This window comes from Nerophis ophidion, linkage group LG24 (genome assembly GCF_033978795.1).
Source record: "Nerophis ophidion isolate RoL-2023_Sa linkage group LG24, RoL_Noph_v1.0, whole genome shotgun sequence".
In the NCBI taxonomy this organism is placed as follows: domain Eukaryota; kingdom Metazoa; phylum Chordata; class Actinopteri; order Syngnathiformes; family Syngnathidae; genus Nerophis; species Nerophis ophidion.
In genome coordinates, this window is record NC_084634.1 from 16518103 (window position 1) to 16528102 (window position 10000).

At 43.3% G+C, this 10000-nt stretch overlaps 1 long non-coding RNA gene across 1 annotated transcript in view; it reads left to right on the plus strand.

Annotated features, from left to right (window-relative positions):
* The window catches only part of LOC133542266 (uncharacterized), a 9284-nt gene extending 3704 nt beyond the window's left edge, over positions 1 to 5580 (plus strand). Inside the window, exons 2-3 of the long non-coding RNA XR_009804107.1 lie at positions 5078 to 5264; positions 5354 to 5580. This is a non-coding gene — a long non-coding RNA (uncharacterized LOC133542266). The remainder of the gene's footprint in view (positions 1 to 5077; positions 5265 to 5353) is intronic.
* The last annotated feature ends 4420 nt before the right edge of the window (positions 5581 to 10000 follow it).

Genomic DNA, 10000 nt, shown 5'->3' on the forward strand with positions numbered 1-10000 from the left:
TACCCGGAGGGAACCCACGCAGTCACGGGTAGAGCATGCAAACTCCACACAGCCCGAGCCTGGGATTAAACTCAGGACTATGTGAAGCTTTCACTGTTATGCTGATGACACCCAACTCCACATGCCCCTAAAGCTGACCAACACGCCGGACTGTAGTCAGCTGGAGGCGTGTCTTAATGAAATTAAACAATGGATGTCCGCTAACTTTTTGCAACTTAATGCCAAAAAAACGGAAATGCTGATTATCGGTCCTGCTAGACACCGACCTCTATTTAATAATACAACTTTAACATTTGACAACCAAATAATAAAACAAGGTGACTCTGGGTATTATCTTCAACCCAACTCTCTCCTTTGAGTCACACATTAAAAGCGTTACTAAAACGGCCTTCTTTCATCTCTGCAATATCGCTAAAATTCGCTCCATTTTGTCCACTAAAGACGCCGAGATCATTATCCATGCGTTTGTTACGTCTCGTCTCGATTACTGTAACGTATTATTTTCGGGTCTCCCCATGTCTAGCATTAAAAGATTACAGTTGGTACAAAATGCGGCTGCTAGACTTTTGACAAGAACAAGAAAGTTTGATCACATTACGCCTGTACTGGCTCACCTGCACTGGCTTCCTGTGCACTTAAGATGTGACTTTAAGGTTTTATACTACTTACGTATAAAATACTACACGGTCTAGCTCCAGCCTATCTTGCCGATTGTATTGTACCGTATGTCCCGGCAAGAAATCTGCGTTCAAAAGACTCCGGCTTATTAGTGATTCCTAGAGCCCAAAAAAAGTCTGCGGGCTATAGAGCGTTTTCCTTTCGGGCTCCAGTACTCTGTAATGCCCTCCCGGTAACAGTTCGAGATGCTACCTCAGTAGAAGCATTTAAGTCTCACCTTAAAGCTCATCTGTATACTCTAGCCTTTAAATAGACCTCCTTTTTAGACCAGTTGATCTGCCATTTCTTTTCTTTTTCTCCTATGTCCCCCCCTCCCTTGTGGAGTGGGTCCGGTCCGATGACCATGGATGAAGTACTGGCTGTCCAGAGTCGAGACCCAGGATGGACCGCTCGCCTGTATCGGTTGGGGACATCTCTACGCTGCTGATCCGCCTCCGCTTGAGATGGTTTCCTGTGGACGGGACTCTCGCTGCTGTCTTGGATCTGCTTGAACTGAACTCTCGCGGCTGTGTTGGAGCCACTATGGATTGAACTTTCACAGTATCATGTTAGACCCGCTCGACATCCATTGCTTTCGGTCCCCTAGAGGGGGGGGGGGGGGGGGGGTTGCCCACATCTGAGGTCCTCTCCAAGGTTTCTCATAGTCAGCATTGTCACTGGCGTCCCACTGAAGGTGAATTCTCCCTGCCCACTGGGTGTGAGTTTTCCTTGCCCTTTTGTGGGTTCTTCCGAGGATGTTGTAGTCGTAATGATTTGTGCAGTCCTTTGAGACATTTGTGATTTGGGGCTATATAAATAAACATTGATTGATTGATTGATTGACTACTAAGGAACTTCGTATTGTGAGGCACATGCACTAACCCCTGTCTCACCGTGCTGCCATATATATATATATATATATATATATATATATATATATATATATATATATATATATATATATTTATAAACCTGTTTCGCAGGTTTCGAAACAAGCTTGTAGGAATGAAATAGTCTCTGTGTTTTTTTTCCTGACCTAAAGAATATTCCAGTCAACCCCAGTGTTGATCACTTTCTAACTAATAAACGACAGTAACCTCGGCTATATATCTATCCATCCATCCATCCATTTTCTAACGCTTATTCCTTTTCGGGGTCGCGGGGGGCGCTGGCGCCTATCTCAGCTACAATCGGGCGGAAGGCGGGGTACACCCTGGACAAGTCGCCACCTCATCTATATGTATTTATATATATCCATCCATCCATCCATTTTCTACCGCTTATTCCCTTTCCGGGTCACGGGGGGCGCTGGCGCCTATCTCAGCTACAATCGGGCGGAAGGCAGGGTACACCCTGGACAAGTCATCGCAGGGCCAACACAGATAGACAGACAACATTCACACTCACATTCACACACTAGGGCCAATTTAGTGTTGCCAATCAACCTATCCCCAGGTGCATGTCTTTGGAAGTGGGAGGAAGCCGGAGTACCCGGAGGGAACCCACGCATTCACGGGGAGAACATGCAAACTCCACACAGAAAGATCCCGAGCCTGGATTTGAACCCAGGACTGCAGGAACTTCGTATATTTTTTGTATATACATATGTTTTTGTGGGGGGTTTTTTGCACCTTGTGACTCATTACTATTATTAGTAGTTATAATTACCAAAAACAGTACAGTAATCTGACAATGAGCTCTGTGTATGTGCTTTTAAAGTAAAGTACCAATGATTGGTCACACACACACTAGGTGTGGTGACATTATCCTTGCATTTGACCCACTTTTAAGTCTGTGTGGCATACAATGAGTAAAACATCAAGTTATTTAAGTATTTCCTATCCTTTTTGTTTTACTCCTGTGCTTTTTGAGGTTACAGGGACCATTTGAAACGTTGATAAAAATTCATAATATCACAAGTTGATTAAAAGTTATTGAAGAAATAATCCTCAAAACATTGCAACTTTTGGCGCAGCTGCAAATGTAGGCATTTATTGCCGCAACAGTCCCCGAAAAAGTATGTTAAGTCCTGGAGGGAGTGTGTAAGGTTATAGTCCGGGATGCATTTATCTAATCTTAAGAACATTGGTTCTTAACCTGGGTTCAATGAAACCCTAGGGGTGCGGTGATTCAGCCTCAGGGGTTCAGTGGAGGTCAATATCACAAGTTGATTAAAAGTTATTGAAGAAATAATCTTCAAAACATTGCAACTTTTGGCGCAGCTGCAAATGTAGGCATTTATTGCCGCAACAGTCCCCGAAAAAGCATGCTAAGTCCTGGAGGGACTGTGTAAGGTTATAGTCCGGGATGCATTTATTTAATCTTTAGAACATTGGTTCTTAACCTGGGTTCAAGGGAACCCTAGAGGTGCGGTGATTCAGCCTCAGGGGTTCGGCGGAGGTCAAGACACACCCGACTCATCGTGTGAATAAAAACTTCTCCCTATCGGCGTATTTTTGGATGTGTGTTTGTTGGTGTGTAATTTGTTGTGAGTTCATGCACTGTGTTGGTTTTATTATGTACGCGAGGGGTTGGAAGTTGACGACAGTACGTAGGACTTAAGGTTACCAGGTTTATTGTAACCTTTGATGATTGTGTGGGATGTGTATGCTACTCTAAGTGTTGGTTGCAGAATTAAGTGTAGAATTAAACATGTAAACAATTCAAGAGGATGTTGTACATGCGTGATGGATGAAATCTTCGTCTGACCAAGTGGGTAGGCAGAAGGGAGATCCGGGGACAGGCAGGAGGTCGAAGGCAGGCGGCAAGCAACAATGTCCGAGTCCAGGCGGGTGATCGAGGATCGAGGGAGGCAACAAGGCGGGTACTGCAAGGAAGACAAGGGACAAGTCAACAAGACAAAAAGAGGCAAAAGACAAAAGAGGCGAGGACAACGAGAGGGAAGCCAAAGAGGTGAATGCTTACTACAGAAGTTAACGACGTTCCGGCGCGGATTCCACAGAGTGACTGGTTCTTAAGCTGTCTTCCTGATTGCTGCCAGGTGCGATGATTGCTGACAGTCGACAGCTGTGGCGAAGCGTTGGCATGAGGTGTGAGGCACTTGCGGGGGCGTGTCCTGGCAACCTGCAAGACAGAGTGTGAAGTGAAGTGAAGTGAATTATATCTATATAGCGCTTTTCTCAAGTGACTCAAAGCGCTTTACATAGTGAAACCCAATATCTAAGTTACATTTAAACCAGTGTGGGTGGCACTGGGAGCAGGTGGGTAAAGTGTCTTGCCCAAGGACACAACGGCAGTAACTAGGATGGCACAAGCGGGAATCGAACCTGCAACTCTCAAATTGCTGGCACGGCCACTCTACCAACCGAGCTATGCCGAGTGTGGGATCTTGCTGTGGGAGAATCTCGGGTTCAAATCCGCGTCGTGACAAGGTGATATTCATGTACGGTTCATTTTGTGCACTAGTAAAAAAAAACAGAACTTTGTCTTGAATTTTAAGAAAAAAAGAAAAATAAATTTTAAAAATAAATAAAGAAAGAATGGTTCAGTGACCGCGCATATGAAACTGGTGGGGTTCAGTACCTCAAACAAGGTTAAGAACCATTGCTTTAGAATGTGTTGCTAGCCAAAAAATTAATGAGCTGGGGACCGCAAAGGTTCCCGGGGCCACCCTTTGGACGCCTCTGCTGTAAAATCTCCTTTTTGAGTCTTTTTTTTTGGAAGTAAAAAGTGTCCCTGCCCTCCGATGTTGGCTCTGTCAGACTCTGGCCTGCAAACGCGGTGCTGGCAGAGGATGCCCAATGACCAGAAGGGTCCCTGCATGGTCTGCGGGGAGCAGATAGTGGACTCTGATCACACGTTCACTGACGCAAATACACCTTGAGAGGTGATGTTATTATAAAGCTCTGATCAGAGGACAGCAGCTGCATATTTTGACAGGGAAGTACTGAAAGGAAGCGTTATGTGATTGTCATCATCTCTTCAGGTGCAAGACTGCAGTGCGACGTTTAATGAGGAAGATTGCATCATGTGGATTAACATGCTGTGCCTGAGCGCGTGTGTGTGTGTGTGTGTGTGTGTGTGTGTGTGTGTGTGTGTGTGTGTGTGTGTGTGTGTGTGTGTGTGTGTGTGTGTGTGTGTGTGTGTGTGTGTGTGTGTGTGTGTGTGTGTGTGTGTGTGTGTGTGTGCGTGTGTGTGTGTGTGTGTGTGTGTGTGTGTGCACGGTTATTATGCATGCATGTACATGTGGAGGTGATTTCCAATCGGAGTTGTTTTTGTTTCCCCTTCAATCCCCATGAGCAGCCATGAGACTCCTGCTTCCTCACCTTGCCTTACCCTCTCTATTAATAAGAGCAGGAATCTTTTTTTGACCGAGCTAAGCTTTGGAAACAAACTGATGGAGCTGAATTTGTGTCTTTATTACGAATGCTTTTTGTTTGTTACACTGAATTTGTCACAGTGCGTGCGCAATCCCTCGTGCCTTCTGCAGCAAGCACGACCGGTAGCTCCTCTAGGAGCGCATCGCGGCCACGTGCCTGCACGGCTGCAGGCAATCGTCAATCAGCGCACGTGGTATGATGAGGACAGACGGCATAAAGACCAGTGGACTCGAAGATCCAGTGCCAAAACATAGTTCACTCTACGTAGTAAGCATCCTGTCTCTGGCTTTCCTCCTCGTACCTGCTCTGTGCTTTCCCTCTGCCCATGTCTTATATGTCCTTGGTGCTCCCCGCAGTATTCCCTCCGTCTCCATTGATCGAGATGTGCGCCTCGCTTCTCTGGACTTCTCGCCGGAAATTGGACTGCTTCTCATGATCCTCGACCCCCGCTCAGACACGGACCTCGACGCTTCTCTCTAGCCCCCGACCTCTCGCTTGCCTACGGACTGTCTTCTTGCCTTTCCCCTCTGGACTTATGAACGATTCATCCAACACGCACGAAATACACCCTCTGGTGACATCCCCTTCCATCCATTTTCTACCGCTTAATCCCTTTTGGGGTCGCGGGTGGGGGCGCTGGCGCCTATCTCAGCTACAATCGGGCGGAAGGCGGGGTACACCCTGGACAAGTCGCCACCTCATCGCAGGGCCAACACAGATAGACAAACAACATTCACACTCACATTCACACACTAGGGCCAATTTAGTGTTGCCAATCAACCTATCCCCAGGTGCATGTCTTTGGAAGTGGGAGGAAGCCGGAGTACCCGGAGGGAACCCACGCATTCACGGGGAGAACATGCAAACTTCACACAGAAAGATCCCGAGCCTGGATTTGAACCCAGGACTGCAGGAACTTCGTATTGTGAGGCAGACGCACTAACCCCTCTGCCACCGTGAAGCCCCTTTGGTGACATTTACATTGTTAATTCTTCACATTGTCTTGCACCATACACTCTTAGCAGCATACACACCCCAACACATAATCAAGTTCAATAAACCTGTTAAACTTATCCCTGTCGCTGTGTCGTCTCCTTCCCCCGCCGTACATAACAGAATGTATGTAACTGAATTTTATGTGTTTGGATTTATGGAACTTAATTGTTTTCACACAGTTATGCTTACAATTTAATTGAAAAAAATATTTTTTTAAATTCAGTGTAAAAAACATCAGTGTAAAAAAATCAGTTTTTGAAAATTCAGTGCAAAAATAAATAAGGGTATAAAAATTGACTGTAAAAAAGTCAGTATACAAAAATTGAGTGTATAAAAATCCAGTGTAAAAAAATCAGTGTATAGAAATTCAGTGTAAAATATAATAAAAAAACAACAACAAACACGGCGAAACAAACACAAAAGGGTATAAAAAACATCCACTTATTCGTAAAAAAATTATCACTGTTCTGCAGAACTTTGCTGTAGAAATCTGCCTCCTTCTGACAGTCGCAATCAGGGCCCGCCTACTCTGTGCCCATCTGTTTGTGCCAAGTCTGTATGAAGCAGAGCTTTCTATTTCACTCAAAAGTGCAGATTCTAACCAACTATTTATATCGTTTGAAAATATCCAGCGAGCCGCATTGAAATGTTCATTATGTTGTATTATGCTGTACTGCAAAAGCCGTGTCACGTGACTTAAAACTTGACACCTCATTGGCTGCTTCTGAGACAGGATCGATTGCTTTAGTCTTAATTTAGTGAGTTTTGCTTTTCGAAGCAGCAAATTTTTGAAGACGGAATTTTTTTTTATACTGATTTTTTATAAACTGATGTTTCACACACTGAATTTGTTTTACATTGAATTTTTACACACTGACTTTGTAGGAATTTTTACACACTGAATTTTTTTACACATGATTTTTCAGTACATAATATTTTTTTACACTTTTTTTTTTTACACTGAATGTTTTCATACTGAATTTTTATGTATTTTTATACACTGATTTTTTTACGCTGAATTTACATAATTTTTTATTTTTTTTTTAACACTAAATTTTTAGGAATTTCTATACACTGAATTTAAATAAAGTTCCCCCTGTGTTTCCACCAAAAACTACCCGAGCAGATTTAGTTCTTCAGGAACTAGCTCGGCGGGACTTTTGGAAGCTACCCTAAAACTTTTCAAGGGTCGGCTGTGCTGTCGAATGTTGATTTGTTTTCTCTATTATTGTTAATTATTTATAAAAACTTAATTTTGATATGCGAAGCGACGAGAAGTAATTAAACATAATTACGGACTCGAAGTACTGACCTCAGCTGCTTACTACTCGGACTTGGTCCTTGAATGCACCACAGTTATGTGTAATCAGAATCAGAATTAGAAATACCTTAATAATCCCCGAGGGGAAATAATGAAATACAAAAGGGAAACTTGTTCATAACAGAAAGAGTTTTTATATTTTTACATTTCGTCTGTCACCTCATACTTGTTACAATTTAATTTGCTGCTGTGAATGAATTCTTACAGGTGATCTTTGTTGTCGATATGTTGAGTGAAGAGTACAAAGCTAAGTTTGCTGCTATTGATACCTAATATTGTTCTAATGAGGAATAACACAAAAATAAATGTAAACGAAAATATGCCGGTTTATTAGAATATGGATGGAAAGTAGATGTTGGACAAAAAGAATGGTTGATAACTGCAAACTAAAGCAAATGTTGGTGATGACTGAGCTATATTTTAATAATATTTTAATTCACACTCCTGGAAGCCTGTTTCCGTCACTCAAATATTATACCCTAAAGCAGTGGTCCCCAACCACCGGGCCGCAGAAGAAATTTTTATTCATTTTTATTTAAAAAATTAAAATAAAATAAAAAATCTATATATATTTTTATTTATTTATTAAATCAACATAAAAAACACGACATACACTTACAATTAGTGCACCAACCACAAAAACCTCACTTTTTCATGAAAAAACGTCCCTTTTTCATGACAAAGAAAAAAAAGAAAAAAAAAAGGACCTTAAATCCTACTGAATAGCTCTTAATTTTCTTCCCTTATGCGATTTCAAATTACCGGTATTGAAATCAGCCTCCTCCATTTTGAAAATGATGACCGGGGTTAGACTGTCCGCCCTGAGATCGATAGGTCGTGAGTTCAAACCCCGGCCGAGTCATACCAAAGACTATAAAAATGGGACCCATTGCCTCCCTGCTTGGCACTCAGCATTAAGGGTTGGAATTGGGGGTTAAATCACCATAAATGATTCCCGGGCGCGGTACCACTGCTGCCCACTGCTCCCCTCACCACCCAGGGGGTGATCAAGGGTGATGGGTCAAATGCAGAGAATAATTTCGCAACACCTAGTCTGTGTGTGACAATCATTGGTACTTTAAAGGCCTACTGAAATGAGATTTTCTTATTTAAACAGGGATAGCAGGTCCATTCTATGTGTCATACGATATTGCCATATTTTTGCTGAAAAGATTTAGTAGAGAACATCCACGATAAAGTTTGCAACTGGAGAAAAGCCCTGCCTCTACCGGAAGTCGCAAACGATGACGTCACATGTTGATGGCTCCTCACATATTCACATTGATTTTAATGGGAGCCTCCAACAAAAACAGCTATTCAGACCGAGAAAACGACAATTTCCCCATTAATGTGAGCGAGGATGAAAGATTTGTGTTTGAGGATATTGATAGCAACGGACTAGAAAAAAACAAAAACAAAAAAAACAATTGCAATTGCGTTGCATTGAGACGGATTCATATGTTTTTAGGGACATTTACTAGGATAATTCTGGAAAATCCCTTATCCTTCTAATGTGTTGCTAGTGTTTTAGTGAGTTTAACAGTACCTGATAGTCGGAAGTGTTCGTCCACGGCCGCGTGTTGACGCGCAGTGTCTCGGGGAAGTCGACGGCAGCTGTACGGGAGGCACAAGCTCAGCTGATATCCGGTAAGAGGCGACTTTTTAACCACAATTTTCTCACCCAAACCTGCTGGTTGACATTCGGTTGGGATTCATGTTCGCTGTGATCCATAGCAAAGTTTCACGTCCGTGAATTTTAAACAAGGAATCATCATGTGTTTGTGTGGCTAAAGACTAAAGCTTCCCAACTCCATCTTTCTACTTTGACTTCTCCAATATGAATTGAACAAATTGCAAAAGATTCAGCAACACAGATGTCCAAAATACTATATAATTATGCCGTTAAAGCAGACGACTTTTAGCTCTGTGTGTGCGCAGGGCTCATATTGACCATGGATGAAGTACTGGCTGTCCAGAGTCGAGACCCAGGATGGACCGCTCGTCGGGACCCAGGATGGACCGCTCGCCTGTATCGGTTGGGGACATCTCTACGCTGCTGATCCGCCTCCGCTTGAGATGGTCTCCTGTGGACGGGACTCTCGCTGCTGTCTTGGATCCGCTTGAACTGAACTCTCGCGGCTGTGTTGGAGCCACTATGGATTGAACTTTCACAGTATCATGTTAGACCCGCTCGACATCCATTGCTTTCAGTCCCCTAGAGGGGGGGGGGGGGGGGGGGGTGTTGCCCACATCTGAGGTCCTCTCCAAGGTTTCTCATAGTCAGCATTGTCACTGGCGTCCTACTGGATGTGAATTCTCCCTGCCCACTGGGTGTGAGTTTTCCTTGCCCTTTTGTGGGTTCTTCCGAGGATGTTGTAGTCGTAATGATTTGTGCAGTCCTTTGAGACATTTGTGATTTGGGGCTATATAAATAAACATTGATTGATTGATTGATGATATTCATAACAGCCCGTGACGACACACGTACACGTCATCATTACGCGACGTTTTCAAGAAAAAAGTCCCGGGAAATTTAAAATTGCAATTAAGTAAACTAAAAAGGCCGTATTGGCATGTGTTGGAATGTTAATATTTCATCATTGATATATAAACTATCAGACTGTGTGGTGGGTAGTAGTGGGTTTCAGTAGGCCTTTAACTTTTTTCACTTTAACTTTGACCAGGC